The sequence below is a fragment of the Mytilus galloprovincialis genome, chromosome 2, assembly GCF_965363235.1.
Source record: "Mytilus galloprovincialis chromosome 2, xbMytGall1.hap1.1, whole genome shotgun sequence".
Classification (NCBI taxonomy): Eukaryota; Metazoa; Mollusca; class Bivalvia; order Mytilida; family Mytilidae; genus Mytilus; species Mytilus galloprovincialis.
In genome coordinates this window covers 67,256,170-67,273,310 of record NC_134839.1, presented here as the reverse complement: position 1 = coordinate 67,273,310, position 17,141 = coordinate 67,256,170, and positions in this window count along the sequence as shown.

Below are 17,141 nucleotides of genomic sequence, written 5' to 3'. Positions count from 1 at the left end.
TTGAAACAGATTGTCATGTTTGCTGTTTTTTGTTCGTCTTTTTCATTTTTATACGCCCGTCGTCTTTTAGACGGGACGTATTATGGTATACCGTTGTCCGTCCGTCCGTCTGTCCGTCCGTCCGTGGTCCACACTTCGGACAATAACTCAAAAACACTTTCACCAATTTCCATGAAACTTAAGTGAATTGTTTATATCTATTGACGTAAGCTCCCTTTCGTTTTTTTTTAATTTCAGATTTTAAGTTTTGGATTTATGGGGCTTTATTCATAACTAGAGGCTCTCAAGAGCCTGTATCGCTCACCTGATTCTACTTGGGTTTTTGAAATCATATGAAAAAATATAAAATTTGGCTAAAAGTGACAACACAACCTCGTTGATAAGGAAAGGAACATGTTTAATTTCATTCAAAAGTCCCCCACTGGCGGCCATCTTGGATGGCGGATCGGCTACAAAGTAACAACACTTGGTCAGCACCTCATAAGGAACATTCATGCCATGTTTGGTTTTATTCCATTCAGTGGTTCTCTAAAAGAAGTCATTTGTATGCATTTCCCATAGGGTCCTATGTTAAACTAAGTCCCCTGCTGGCGGCCATCTTGGATGATGGATCTGCTACAAAGTAACAACACTTGGTCAGCACCTCATAAGGAACATTCATGCAATGTTTAGTTTTATTCCATTCAGTGGTTCTCTAAAAGAAGTCATTTGTATGCATTTCCAATAGGGTCCTATGTTAAACTAAGTCCCTGCTGGCGGCCATCTTGGATAATGGATCGGCTACAAAGTAACAACACTTGGTCAGCACCACATTAGGAACATTCATGCCATGTTTGATTTCATTCCATTCAGTGGTTCTCTAAAAGAAGTCATTTGTATGCATTTCCCATAGGGTCCTATGTTAAACTAAGTCCCATGCTGGCGGCCATCTTGGATGATGGATGGGCTACAAAGAAACAACACATGGTCAGCACGGCATAAGGAACATTCATGCTATGTTTGGTTTCATTCCATTCAGTTGTTCTCTAAAAGAAGTCATTTGTATGCATTTCCCATAGGGTCCCATGTTAAACTAAGTCCCCCGCTGGCGTCCATCTTGGATAATGGATCGGCTACAAAGTAACAACACTTGGTCAGCACCACATTAGGAACATTCATGCAATGTTTGATTTCATTCCATTCAGTGGTTCTCTAAAAGAAGTCATTTGTATGCATTTCCCATAGGGTCCTATGTTAAACTAAGTCCCCCGCTGGCGGCCATCTTGGATGATGGATTGGCTACAAAGTAACAACACTTGGTCAGCACTCCATAAGGAACATTCATGCTATGTTTGGTTTCATTCCATTAAGTGGTTCTCTAGAAGAAGTCATTTGTATGCATTTCCCATAGGGTCCTATGTTAAACTAAGTCCCCCGCTGGCGGCCATCTTGGATGATGGATCGGCTACAAAGTAACAACACTTGGTCAGCACTCCATAAGGAACATTCATGCTATGTTTGGTTTCATTCCATTTAGTGGTTCTCTAGAAGAAGTCATTTGTATGCATTTCCCATAGGGTCCTATGTTAAACTAAGTCCCCCGCTGGCGGCCATCTTGGATGATGGATCGGCTACAAAGTAACAACACTTGGTCAGCACCCCATAAGGAACATTCATGCTATGTTTGGTTTTATTCCATTCAGTGGTTCTCTAAAAGAAGTCATTTGTATGCATTTCCCATAGGGTCCTATGTTAAACTAAGTTCCCGGCTGGCGGCCATCTTGGATGATGGATCGGCAACAAAGTAACAACACTTGGTCAGCACCTCATAAGGAACATTCATGCCATGTTTGGTTTCATTCCATTCAGTGGTTCTCTAGAGGAAGTCATTTGTATGCATTTCCCATAGGGTCCTATGTTAAACTAAGTCCCCGGCTAGCAGCCATCTTGGATGATGGATCGGCAACAAAGTAACAACACTTGGTCAGTACCTCATAAGGAACATTCATGCCATGTTTGGTTTCATTCCATTCAGTGGTTCTCTAAAAGAAGTCATTTGTATGCATTTCCCATAGGGTCCTATGTTAAACTAAGTCCTCCGCTGGCGGCCATCTTGGATGATGGATCGGCTACAAAGTAACAACACTTGGTCAGCACCTCATAAGGAACATTCATGCCATGTTTGGTTCCATTCCATTGAGTGGTTCTCTAGAAGAAGTTCAAAATGTAAATTGTTAACGACGACGACGACGGACGACGACGGACGACGGACGACGACGACGGACGACGGACGCCAAGTGGTGAGAAAAGCTCACTTGGCCCTTCGGGCCAGGTGAGCTAAAAAAGGGGGATTTTCAACACTTCGGACAATAACTCAAAAAGGCTTTCACCAATGTCCATGAAACTTTGGTGAATTGTTTATATCTATTGATGTAAGCTCCCTTTTAATTTTTATAAATTTCAGATTTTAAGTTTTGGATTTATGGGGCTTTATTCATAAAAAAGGGGGATTTTCAACACTTAGGACAATAACTCAAAAAGGCTTTCACCAATGTCCATGAAACTTTGGTGAATTGTTTATATCTATTGATGTAAGCTCCCTTTCAATTTTTATAAATTTCAGATTTTAAGTTTTGGATTTATGGGGCTTTATTCATAAAAAAAAGGGGGATTTTCAACACTTCGGACAATAACTCAAAAAGGCTTTCACCAATGTCCATGAAACTTTGGTGAATTGTTTATATCTATTGATGTAAGCTCCCTTTTAATTTTTATAAATTTCAGATTTTAAGTTTTGGATTTATGGGGCTTTATTCATAAAAAAAAGGGGGATTTTCAACACTTCGGACAATAACTCAAAAAGGCTTTCACCAATGTCCATGAAACTTTGGTGAATTGTTTATATCTATTGATGTAAGCTCCCTTTCAATTTTTATAAATTTCAGATTTTACATTTCCGTGTTATGAATTTTTATGCTTAAAAAAGGGGGGATTTTCGAATTTTGGGACAATAACTAACACTTTCACAAAATTTTATGCAACTTTGATAAATTGTTTATATCTATTGACATAAGCTCCCTTTCCATTTTTATAAATTTTAGATTTTACGGTTTCTTAAGTAATGAATTTTTATACCTAAAAAAGGAGGATTTTATGAAACTTTGGTGAATATATTAATGTAACATCCCTTTTGATTTGTATATATATTTCTAGTTGATCATATAAATTCATTTAAAGCATAAAAGACAAGTTAAAAGAGCAACGGGCGTATCATGCGCTAAAGCGCAGCCCTTTATTAGCCATGGCGTTGTTAGTTTGTTTAAGATTTATGAGTTTGACTGCCCCTTTGGTATCTTTCGTCCCTCTTTTAGGAAAAGGTTCATATCGACAAAAATAATATGAACTACTAGTATAACGGCATAATTTCTGTGTATTGGATGATTATAAAAAAGACATTGCATTTATTCCTTCATTCACCATGATTATAAAAATAGTTGTTCAAGGGAAACCTAAGAACTTTGTTCACTTTTAATTAGAAAAAAATAAAGTTCAGAGGGTAACAAAAATTATATGAAATTGTAAGTTCAAAAGAAAATGAAAAGGGGCAAATTTTCAAATTACCTTTTCTTGTTACAAAAATACCAAACTGCAGTGGTTGCAAGATAGATTAAACCAACATATTATCAGTACTAACATATTTTTGAATGAAGTTAATGTTATTGACAATTCAAACTGTCTTTTTGCCAAGAAGACTCATAATTGATCAAACAAGTAATTTGAAATTGAAAGATTATACAAACATTCATTGATGAAATTAACTGCTGGTTTTTGTCTAAAGGGCATTTTATTTTACTGAAATATTGATTTGATAATATATAATTTTAAACTCGATGTGTTTTTGATATTTGTATATTCAAACGGGGTTTACAGACAAGATAACACCCTATTAATTAGCTCACAAGATATAAAATGTTAAAGAAAAATCTGTGTTTAAATTAGCAAAATTTCAGCCGTTAGAATCACACGTTCAAAATAACATATTATTTTTTTTTTACGTAATATTAATAATACTGCTATTGATAAAGCTAGTTCAGAAACAGCATCTTTATTTTATTCTGTAGGTGGAATGATATTTCCACAGTACCTTTCTATAGTTGTAATAAAAAAGATGTTGATGATAGTTATCAAAGGTACCAGGATTATAATTTAGAACGCCAGACGCGCGTTTCGTCTACATAAGACTCATCAGTGACGCTCATATCAAAATATTTATAAAGCCAAACAAGTACAAAGTTGAAATGCATTAAGGTTCCAACTAGACTTGTTTTTATACGCCCGTAAAAATTTTGACGGGACGTATTATGGTATACAAATGTCCGGTGTCCGTCCGTCTGTATGGCGTAAACATGTCGCACCGTAACTTGAGAACGACTTATCTAAATTTCATGAAACCTAATATAGTTGTTTCTTATGATGGTAAAATGATCTGTATACTTTTTGGTGAAAACAAGATTTAAACTTTTTGAGTATGGCACTTTGTAACTAAAACAGTGGTGTTGGTTTTTTTTCACATGTCGCACTGTATCTCAAAAACGGTTTATGATTGTTGCTTAAAACTTTACAACTTCTTAGTTATATTAATCTTAATATCTTTATACTTTTTGGTGATGATTCAAAATTTCATTTTTGAGTTATTGAGTATTTTGTAAAAAAGGGGGAGGTTTTTTTTTACATGTCGCACCGCATCTCAAAAATGATTTATGATTATTGCTTAAAACTTCACACACTTCTTTGTTATATTAATCTTAATATCTGTATACGTTTTGGTGATGATTCAAAATTTCATTTTTGAGTTATTGAGTATTTTGTAAAAAGGGGGGAGGGAGGTTTTACATGTCGTGCCGTATCTCAAAAATGATTTATGATTATTGCTTAAACTTTACACACTTCTTTGTTATATTAATCTAAAGACCTGTATACTTTTTGGTGATGACTCAAGATTTTATTTTTGAGTTATTGAGTATTTTGTATAAAGGGGAGGTTTTTTTTACATGTCGCGGTATCTCAAAAACAATTTATGATTATTGCTTGAAACTGTACACACTTCTTTGTTATATTAATCTTAAGATCTGTTTAGTTTTTTGTAAAAAAAAAACAGGGTGGGGGGGGGGGGGAGGGGGAGGGGGTGGGGGTTCACATGTCCCGCCGTGTCTCCAAAAAAGTAAATGGTTATTGCTTAAAACTTTCTCAGAAACTATTTATGATTATTGCATAAAACTTCAAGACGCATAAGCCGTCGGGCGTATCGTGCGGTCTTGGCACAGCTGTTTATTTTTTTTATGTGAAAAAGAGTCGAAAGGTATGAAAGGAATATCCAAACTCACAAGTCAAAAACAAACTGACAATACCGTTGCTAAGAACAACAAGACAAGTAACAGTACACAACATAAAAAAAAAACTAAAGACGAAGCAACACGAACCCAACCAAAATTGAATTTCATGTGCTCTGGTAGGGCAATCAGATCCTGTTCCACATGTGACATCTGTGGTTTTTTTTTTATGTAAATACAAACCCGGTGTAAGTCTAATTCGAAAGGCGACATTCGAGGAAAAGAGGACGTGATTGTTGCTCCGAAAATTGGAACATATCCGAAGTAATCAGTGAAACATATATTCCAATTTGGTCAACCAACTCGTGATGGCGTCCGTAAAATTTTCAAAGGGATGATTTCAACTTCACGACTTGGGACTCTGGGTTCAATCGTCTCGTTGTTAGCAGCAACCACTGATCAAAGAAATGACAGTTAATGATCTGGACTTTTGTATCAGATGGGAAATATATACTCCATATGCAGATACATAAAGATGGAAAGACATAAAAATGGAAATTCACAATTGAAAGCAGAAATCATCGTCTTTGTCGTAAAGTTTTGTTCTTTATCGACCCTCATTGTCTATATAAAGTTGTGCTCGATGAACTTTTCCTATTGTATACTTAATAGAAGTCTAAAGACAATACGTCACCTTCTCAATTAGGTTACTAAATATACAGTTGGAATGAAAAATGTAGGTGTAAATTAACACAAATTCTGCAGATGGAATCTTAATTTCAATTACAACATCTGTGAAAAGCTTGCCAGGAAATAACGCCTTTATTTATTTCTGCAGGTGGAATCATATTTCTGATGAATATATCTATTAACGTTATACAATATTACGATTGTTAAACATCTAGACACCCCTTAAACATGCGACTATCGATAAGATTATTTGATGAAATTGATTTTTGGTTTTAGTAAGTTTTTGTAAGTTTTCTATGCCATCATAAAATCATTAAAGGGGTGATGGTAATTTGCCTTAATTTCTAAAAATAAAACAAATATTTACAACTGCTAAAATTATTTAAAAAAAAAGAATTGAAGGCTTTATAAATTAACATAAAGCCTCTTTATAGCTTTGAAAATAAAACTAATTGCTGTTACAGTTTTTAAAAAGTAGAAATTTTGTACAACACATTGAATACTTGTGACATCCTTTTCAGTGATTGACCAAGGAGTAATTCTACAAATTTGAATGTATACATAATTCAGTGAAACCTATAAATAATATATACTTTTAAAGTTTGTTTTGCGCAAAAACAAAATTGAAAAAAAAAGGAAATTTCTTTCAGTATGAATGTTCTTTTCTAGTTTTTTTTGTCGTTTGACATTACCAATCGGTCAAAATGTTTTCATTTCATTTGATTTTAAATGACCAAATGGTGAACACGTTGAACTCATTGCTAGTTTAAGTGGTATTGTATAAAACAGATTCTATTTAACTAAAACATCTTACTATCCTTTAATGATGTTTTGTTTTCAAGGAAATTACGATTTTTATGCAGTTAAGCTGTATTATGCGAGCACCCTAGATTTGTGTTCTACCCAATAAATGCTGAAATACTAGCCATTTTTATTATCTAGCTGGCTACTATGCTATATATTACTAATTGAACACTTTTTAAATACTTTTTATTCTGGATTACAAAAAATATGACCAGAAAAACCTTAAATGATGGTCGAATCATCCAAAAGTTTTGAAGTTACACATAGGAAGTAGTGCTCATTAGGAAGCCTTGTGTAGTTTATTATGACCTTTTGGCTAAGGTGTCATCTGGTAGAAGTTTCTATACGTATGATGTTATTTGTCCCACTAGTAGTACACTACACTGTAAAACTATTTTTGAGAAAAAGCAAGTGCGATTCTTTTAATTTTAATTTATTGTCAAAATGAAATGCACTACGAAATAACTGTTCTCGTGCCTGTTATCAGACACACCATTTTGTATCAGTATCAGTACATTTTTGTGACGATATAACAAGGAATTATAATAATTTGAGCTGAGTGCGTTGAAGAATTTGATATATACATTGACTAACATATAAAAACTCACTTAGAACCACCTGAGAAAACAATTAAAAAAAAAAAGGGTGAGTTCGACTTCTCAGTTGTGTACTTTCCATTTCTGTTTAGCAACTTTCCAACAGAGCGCGCATATGGATTCTATATATGGCTCCCATTTGATACGATATTTCAAGTCTTAAAATTTCTTTCATGATTTCATTAATAGACAATAACAATAAAAACCAAGGAGTAAACAAAGACTCACAAAACCAAAGGACATTTACATCAACAGTTACAAATAATAATTGATTAATTAATAATTATAGAGTATTGGTTCTTGCAAGGAAGCTATAAAATCAAGTGATCGAAGTGGGGAAGATGAATCACACCTTTGAAAATTTTACGAACGCCATCACGAGTTTGTTGACAAAGATGAAATTTCTGTTTCATAAATGACGACTGATATGTTCTAATAGTCGAAATCATTAATCCGCCTCCGTACACACCATAAAAGTAAACTCATCAATGAGTTTTTACCAAGAGCAGTAAGTGCAAAAATATATAGCAGTAACTGCTTCACCCTTTCAGAGCACCCGAGATCGACACAGGTGTTTGATGAGGTTCGTGTTGCTCGTTGATAGTTTTAGTAAACTGTTATGTGTCTTTGGTCGTTTTTCGTGGGTGTTTTTCATGTCGTTGTCAGTTTATCATCAGCTTATGAGTTTGAATATTCTTTTGATATCCTCCGATTTTTTTCTTTTATCTCTATTTTTTTAAAGAGGGAGAAAATGTCCTTCATTTACATATTACAGTCACATTTTTGCAAATATTGCTAAATGAGGTCAAATAAAGGCAACAGTAGTATACCGCTGTTCGAAATTCATAAGTCGATTGAGAAAAAAACAAATCCAGGTTACAAACTAAAACTGAGGGAAATGCATCAAATAAGAGAACTACGACACAAGAGAAACACAACATTAAAATGTAACACACACAGAAACGAACTATAATATAACAATGACCATTTTCCTGACTTTGTACAGGACATTTAAAGGGGAAAAAATGATGGGTTGAACCTGGTTTTGTAGCATGCCAAACCTCCTGCTTAAATTACAATGTTAAATATAACATTAAAATGACAACATTACATGCAGGACTACAAGACAAATAAATGGGAGACAATGTAGGAAAGAGAAACACACATATAATAGCTAACAAAAGATACCAGGTTTAAAATTTAATACGCCAGACGTGCGTTTCGTCCACACAAGACTAACCAGTGACGCTCAGATGAAAAAGTTTGAAAGAAAAAACAAGTACAAAGTTGAAGAGCACTGAGGATCAATAGTTCCAAACAGTTGTGGCCTATACAGCTAGGGGTTTCTGCCTTGGATAAGAACAGCATTATTATTTAGGATAATTCATACTTTTGTAAACAGTAAATTTTATAAAATGACTATATAATAGATATACATGATAAAAACCGAAGTGGTGACTTACTACAGACTAAACAAGGATACATTAAATAAAACAACATAAATACCAGCACATAAGATACACAGCCATGTTAGCCAAATTCCAAATCCAGTTGAAGCACAAAGTGACGTCACATTTGAATTTCTAAAACGATTTCCCAAAAATAAGATAGAAGTTAAGATTAGATTTGTAAAACTTATATAAAATTTATTAATAACAATGAAAATTACAATACTAATTAATATCAAATTGTGGTAGTAATTAGATAATTAATTGAATTATCAAAACCTGTTATTGGAGTGTCTACTGAATTATGCAGTGTGTGTTGGTTCAAAAATTCTACAAAGAAACACTTTTTTTGTTTGTTTTGTTTCAAATAAGCAAATCGATGAGGTAAAAAAATACCAGACATAATAATTGAACAATCTAAACTGGTATTATTTTTCAAATAAATAACAAATTTGATAACCCATGTATCGGGAGTAAACACAAGAAAATTTGAAATTTAACAAAAGCATTAAATTTTCATAAAGTACTTAAATAATTCTTCGTAAATCAGACCTGATGTACAGTAGTTGTCGTTTGTTTATGTAATTCATACGTGTTTCTCGTTTCTCGTTTTTTATATAGATTAGACCGTTGGTTTTCCCGTTCGAATGGTTTAACACAAGTAATTTTTGGGCCCTTCATAGCTGTATGTTCGGTGTGAGCCAAGGCTCCGTGTTGAAGGCCGTACATTGACCTATAATTGTTTACTTTTATAAATTGTTATTTGGATGGAGAGTTGTCTCATTGGCACTCACACCACATCTTCCTATATCTACTTAAATTTTAAACAAGAATTTTAATATGAGCATAAAATTTGTTATCGTATCATTTCATGCAGTGATAATAGTATAATCAATTCTATCGATTAACTTTAATCAGACAAAAAAAAGGTTTAGTATCACCAGCCCGGTAGCCAGTTCTTCGGTACTGGCATGAAAATACGGATTTTTTGTGTTAATAAAATTTGCTGTTGCAAAATGATAGAAATTATCATAAATTAAGGAATGTATCTCCCTCATGCAAAGCTCTGATTCCTTTCACGGATTTGGCTATAATTTTTTGACCTTTTGGCTTATAGCTCTTCATCTTTTATATAAGCTTTAGATCTCAAATATTTTGTCCACGAGCATCACTGAAGAGACATTGTCTAAATACGCATCTGGTGCAGGAAACTTGGTACCGTTAATTTTATTAAATATTTTAGGCATTTAATGTTGTTTATAGATTGATGGTTTCATTAATAGTATTTAATTATTATATTTGAACAGTTGATATAATAAGAAAGGCGTACACAATGAAGTGATAATTTGAAGAAAATTCAAGAGTATACTAAAAAAGTATACAAAAAAGTATATAACAAAAATACCAAACTCCATGAAAAATTCAAAATGGAAAGTCCTTTATCAAATAGCAAAATCAAAATCACAAACGAATGGAAAACAATTAACTAGTAAAAGGTGTTTTTTTGCGATTTGACGGGTTTTAAATAAATGGTTTAGATGACATATAAATTTGTACTTAAACGAAGTTTAAAGACAAAGCTCAACTGCATGATAAAGCTAACTTGATATAACGTTTGAATTGAAAAAAAGTGGGAGTAAATCAACACAACCTCTGCAAGTGAAATCATCCTTTCAAAATAATTATGTGACCAATAAATGTGACGACAGTAAATTTTGACCGATGATCAGCAATATTATAAATATTAATAGTGTGAAAAAGTGGAAAGGAACCATCGCCTTTTTGTTTGCATTTCTGTAGTTGAATCATATTCCACGATAAATATCTTTTTTTCACATAAAATCATATTTTGAACAATATCAAATTCAATAAAGTCAAATTTTTTAGCAATGAAAATGTTATGATTTTTGAACACCTAAAAACCTCTCAAACAGACATAAACCGAAAAGATTCAATCATGAAATAGACTCTTTCTTTTTGTGTGATGTTATACGAGTTCCAGTTATAAGCAACACAGTTTTCTGTTTCGTGAAATAGTTAAATCGGTCAGGGGAAGCATTTTGATCTTTTTTATCTGCAAATAAAATAGTATATTTACAACAGTAAATGTCTAAAAAAAAAACATATAAATATTATATGCAGTTTAAAGTAGCTTGAAGTCTCTATACAGTTTTAAAAATAACATAATATATAAAGAAGATACACAATGTATATAAAAACAAGAGTTGGAATACTTTTGTCATAAATTTCAGTATTTGATTATTGGGTTATTTTGACAAATTTGTATTTAGTACATAATTGATTGCCGCGACAGAGTTCTTCCAGTTGGCACAAGTTTTTATGAGTTACTAAATACATTGACTTACATATAGAAATGGACAATAGAGGTCGGTTAAGAACAAAACTTTACGTCAAAATAGATGATTTTAGCTTTTTAATTTTGAACATTTCATTTCTTTATAGCACATCTTATAGAGATTATATATGAAGTATATATCTACAGTTGAAACGATACACAAGAGAATGCATTTCCTATCACGACTTCCATGATATAGAGGTTCTGCTTACAAGACTTACAACTGATTTTTATATTTCGTTCTTATGTTGTACTGTTATACCACTGTCCCAGGTTAGGAGGAGGGTTGGGATCCCGCTAAAGTGTTTAACCCCGTCACATTATTTATGTATGTGCCTGTCCCAAGTCAGGAGCCTGTAATTCAGTGGTTGTCGTTTGTTTATGTGTTACATATTTGTTCGTCGTTCATTTTTTTTACATAAATAAGGCCGTTAGTTTTCTCGTTTGAATTGTTTTTCATTATCTTATCGGGGCCTTTTATAGCTGACTATGCGGTATGCGGTTTTGCTTATTGTTGAAGGCCGTACGGTGACCTATAGTTGTTAATGTCTGTGTCATTTTGGTCTTTTGTGGATAGATGTCTCATTGGCAATCATACCACATCTTTTTTATATTACAAGGAAACCAGTTGTTTCGGGTGTTGAACATAAAGTTATCACTTGGAAAATTATACGGAAGCGATCCCAATTCTAATTTTGCAAGTATGGGACATCACCGAGTGTACTTGAAATAGCAATACGATGGCTGCCACATTTTGATCAGGATCTGCTGTACTTGTACTGTTTTGCGTGTAGCAAGTCATGAATATGACAGTTGTTATCCATTGGATTGATGTGTTTGAGCTTTCTATTTTGCCATTTGGTTGTGGAATTTCCGTTTAGAATTTCCGATATTATTGTTATTTTTACTTTTGTATTTGTAATTTTAAATTTTATTCTTCAAGGAGTTTGGAGAAACCCGTCACCTGATAGACTAACTAGCTGGATATAAAGTTTGAATGCAAAAAGTGGTTTAAATTGTCAAAGTTTCTTTTTTATATTGATGCAATGACGTTTTGACCGATTTATGATCATCAATATTATGAATACTGATAGTGTGAAAAGTTGGGTGGGAGGAAAAACGAACGCCTTTGTGTTATTTCTGCAGGTGGAATCATATTTTTAAATTTACAATAGATGTTATGAAATTTACTTTTCAACAATTTTAGATTCAACGGTCTCAAAGTTTTAGTAATATTAAGATTATTGTAAAATGAAGTGTATATTAAAAAAAAGATTCATTGATGAAATTGACTTTTCTTATAATAGATTAAGGGTTCCCTTTATTTTGAAAAAAATCTGTTTGGTGAAATCATAAAATCATTTGTGATGTATTTACAACTGCAAATATAAAAACAAATCACATTGCAGACAGTAAGGACACATGAAGTCTCTATACAGTATTGCAAAATTAATAATAAAAACCAAAGTTATTGATTTTAGAAATTAAAAAAAAACAGGTATTTTGAACAACAGTAGGAATAATTTTCCAATACTTTTCAAGAACTGATTAGTGAGGTTTTTTTTCCTACTTTACAAAATATGAAGACAACAAATTAAACGACAAACGAGATTATTTCTGCTTTTCAATTGTTAACATTCTATTTCTATGTAGCAACATTCAAGCATAACCGGCATATCGATTTAGTATCTTTCGATATTCCAGAGCTTGAATTCACTATCATGTGTTGCTGCTTTCAAGAGAGCTATTAAACCAAGGGTTTAAGTGACAAATATGAAATCGTTCATTCGAAAATTATACGGACACAAGTTGGTTGACCGTTATGGAATGCATGTGCCCGAACATAGCATCACCAAATTAGGCTTATTCCCACGAAGACTTGCATGAACAACCAGACGGGTGCCGCTGGTGAAGCTGGATCTGCTACCCCCAGAGCATTTGAGATCATCCCCTGTTTTCTTGGGGTTGGTGTTGCTCAGATTTACACCTCGATGTATTTTGTCATTTGTATACTTAAACGAAGTCTAGGTACAACACGTCACTCTACTGATTAGCTAACTGGATATAAAGTTTTGATAAAAAAGTGGGCTTTTATTTACACAATTTCTGCAGATGGCATTACAGTTTCAAATAAGAGGATCTTGTCGGATGACATTTTACTTTCGATCAATTTATCATAAAAAATATCTAACTGTGAAAAGCTGACTTGGGTACAACGCCTTTTTTTTTAAAATCATCTTGCTGGTGGAATCATATCATAAATTTCTATATGTACGACAAAATTTGATTTTGAAAAGTATGATATCCAATTCAGTAAAATGTTAATAAATGGAAATATTTCGATTATTGATTACTTAGACACACCTCTGTCAATCAGGCGTATATCGAAAAAGAATGGTTTTAAGAAATCATGGTTTTTTTTACAATCCAGAACAAGTAGCAAATAGAACATCATCATTAAGAAACGGAAAATAAAAACAAAGTAGTAAAGGAAAATCCGTCCAAATGTTTTCCAGTTTGTTTTTTTATTGTTTTCTCCTTAGTATATGTAAGAGAATGATTATCTCTTTTTTTGTCAGTGCAATGTTTGCAGTTAATGCATGACTGACTTCTTTTATTAGATATTTAATTTATGGATTAGTTTTAGTGATGACTTTCTTTTAATTTTAGAAAATATAAAAGATTGTGATTTAGACATCAGATGTACAACAGTACAATTCAAAGGTGAGAAAAGTTTCCTGATTGTGAGTATGAATATAAACCATGTTATATTTTAGCGAAGAATAGCTTTTTGTTTTTGTGCAGTTCAAGGATGTATTTTTCTGACGTTTCAGTCTCGTTGAAATCTCGTTCTGGAATTATTTCCAAAATATGTGATACAAGTGGAAAATATCAATGAATTTTAAAAATGTTATTATCAAACTTAACTCTGTGAAAAAAATTGGGTATTTCCAATGAGTAGTTTTTGAGTAATCAATTTTTTCAAATTTTATTTCCAATCCAGTCAGTCTTTTTAGCCAAAATTTTGAGAAAGTGAGAGTGGGATACAAAAAGTGATTTTACATCCCGCATCCCCTTTTCCTTTTCCAATTTATTAGACATGTATTTTGTAAATCATTTATAACAAAGAAGTTAAAAATCTCGTGCGTAATTCAGTAGCAATGTCTCAAAATGGACAACGGTCACTTATCACGTTAAATTTAGTTAAGTATGTAACAATGATTAAATATCGTTTGAAACTTTTCCTGACCATTTAATTGTTGATTTTAAAATGAACGCGTGGTTCATTTGATCCCAGTTCATCATTGGTAACAGTTCTTATAGGATGTCAAATTTTCCCTGTTGCTAATTTGCTGTTGTGACGTCTCAAAAAGCTGACATTCCCGATAACGTCTCATAGAAGTACACCTCTCTGTATGCAGATCATTGAAAGACGAAACAGACAGGTTGTCTACAGATTGTCTTATAATTATTGGCGAAGTCTTCTCACTCGAATATCGTGCAATAGAATATTTCTCAACTATCGACAGTTAAATTTAATAATGATAAAAGGAAGAATCCTACGTCCATTGGTATCTGGTAAAATAAAGGCAACAGTAGTATACCGCTGTTCAAAATTTATAACAAATCGATAGAGAAAAAACAAATCCGAGTTACAAGCTAAAACTGAGGGAAATGCATCAAAAATAAGAGAACTACGACACAACAGAAATACAACATTAAAATGTAACACACACAGAAACGAACTATAATATAACAATGGCCATTTCCCAGACTTGGTACATATCATTTTAAGATAAAAATGGTGGGTTGAACCTGGTTTTGTGGCATGCCAAACCTCCCGCTTTAATGGCAATGTTGATTAACATTAAAATGATAACATTACATGACAGGACTACAATACAAATAAATGGGAGAAAATATAGGACAGAGAAACTAACGATTAATAGCCAACAAAAGGTACTTTGTTAAAAATTTAATACGCCAGACGCGCTCCACGTCCACACAAGACTAACCAGCGACGTCCAGATGAAAAAAGTTTGAAAGCCAAAACAAGTACAAAGCTGAAAAGCACTGAGGACAAAACATTTCAAAAAGTCGTGACCAATACGGCCAGGGTTATCCACCGGGGACAAGATCAACCTTTAATATTATTTAGAATTTAGAATAATACATACTTTTGCAAACAGTAAATTTAATAAAATGACTATATAATAGATATACATGATTAAACTGAAGTGGTGACTAGCTACATAACAAAAACGGTTAAATTACAAAAAATCACAGCATTGTTAGCCATAACCAGTGTTACGCTCAAAGTTACGTCACATTTGAATTTCTAAAACTTGTTACCAAAATTAATAAAGAATTTAGATTCAAGTTCAAGATTAGATATGTATGACTCATCTAACGTTTATTATTAACAGTGAAAATTACAATACTAATAAATATCAAATTGTAGTAGTTATTAGATAATTAATTATATTATTTAGCTATGTCGGTGTTCTTCATCAACTGTAAACCAAATATATAGTGTAAATTTCGTTGATCCAAACTAAAATCTAATAAATGAACTGGATGATCAATTATCTTTACCATAATTACCATAACACACGTTGTCTCTATGGCTATCATGCTTAACGATCTCAATTTTATGTTATTTCGATAATGATTCAGGTTTCCCTCTAAAGAAACGTAGAAACAATAGATGTAAACATTAAAGTTTCATTTTTCTATGCCTTTTGCTAATGATATATAAAATGAAATGATGTTTTTAAATATAATGTAACAGTTTCGCCAATTCCTAAGTAGATTAATTGAAATCACGATGTGGATTCACAAATGTAAGTTTCAAAAACGTTGCTGGTCGTTTGTCCTGTCTTCATGAGGGTTACGCTTCTGATAGTGGAAATCTCTGATTATTTATGTTCATTCGATGCCCAAAAAGTGAACTAGTACTTTTTTATGTGTTAAAATTGAATTACTTAGTAAATATATGGTTTAGTTGTTTTTGATGAAAACTAAATGATTGTAAGAGAAATGATGCTGTTTATTTTGATTTTTTTTACCGTGTGTTAATCGCAACGGTTTAATGTGTTTTACCGGTCAATGATATCAGTTCAGTGATATTGTCCTATAAAGTTTGCATTTTTTTAAACGTTTTTAAATTAATGTTCTCCAAATGAATATGTACTAAATATTCAATAACAACTTGTCCGATCAGCATAACATAACGTTCGTCTGTAATTGAAAAAAGAATATAATCGCCAATACATTTCACAACAAACAAATCCTCAAATTCGCATAATGTTTGTGCTTTGCGACTTTATGTCCTTGAATTCTTCACAGCTGGACGTAATTGTCATTGGATTTGTTATTCATTTGTCGTCTTTGTTTACAATTTTTCAATTGTTGAAGTGCTTAGTAATCCTAACCAAATATTTCTAACAAACATATGATATAACAATAAGACGATATTAGAGGAAATATTGTAACATAAATCCCAATGTAAGCTGAGGATAAACTGGAGATTCAAATTAAATTGGTGAATAATCCTAACGATTTATCTACAATCGTGTTGTAAGGTTTTTGTCTCAGAATTATTGGGAAGGGTTCATTATTTTAAAAAAACCAACATGCAATTGGATTCATCTATTTTAAAAGGTTTAAAAAAATATATATGTTTAGATGCAGATGTGGAACAAAGGAACAAGTTCATTAACGACTTAATCAAAATATAATTTCAGGTCTAAATTAGAATTGATACACATTTAAATGATTTTATATCATGTTTGATGATAATCACGGAGCTTTTTCATCCTAAAGGTTGTGTAAAATACCAAAGAAAAATTTATAATGGAAAGACCCTTAACGAATGACAAGGTCAAAAGATCAATTACTTTAAACGAATAAAACCAACTGTCATATCTCTGAATTG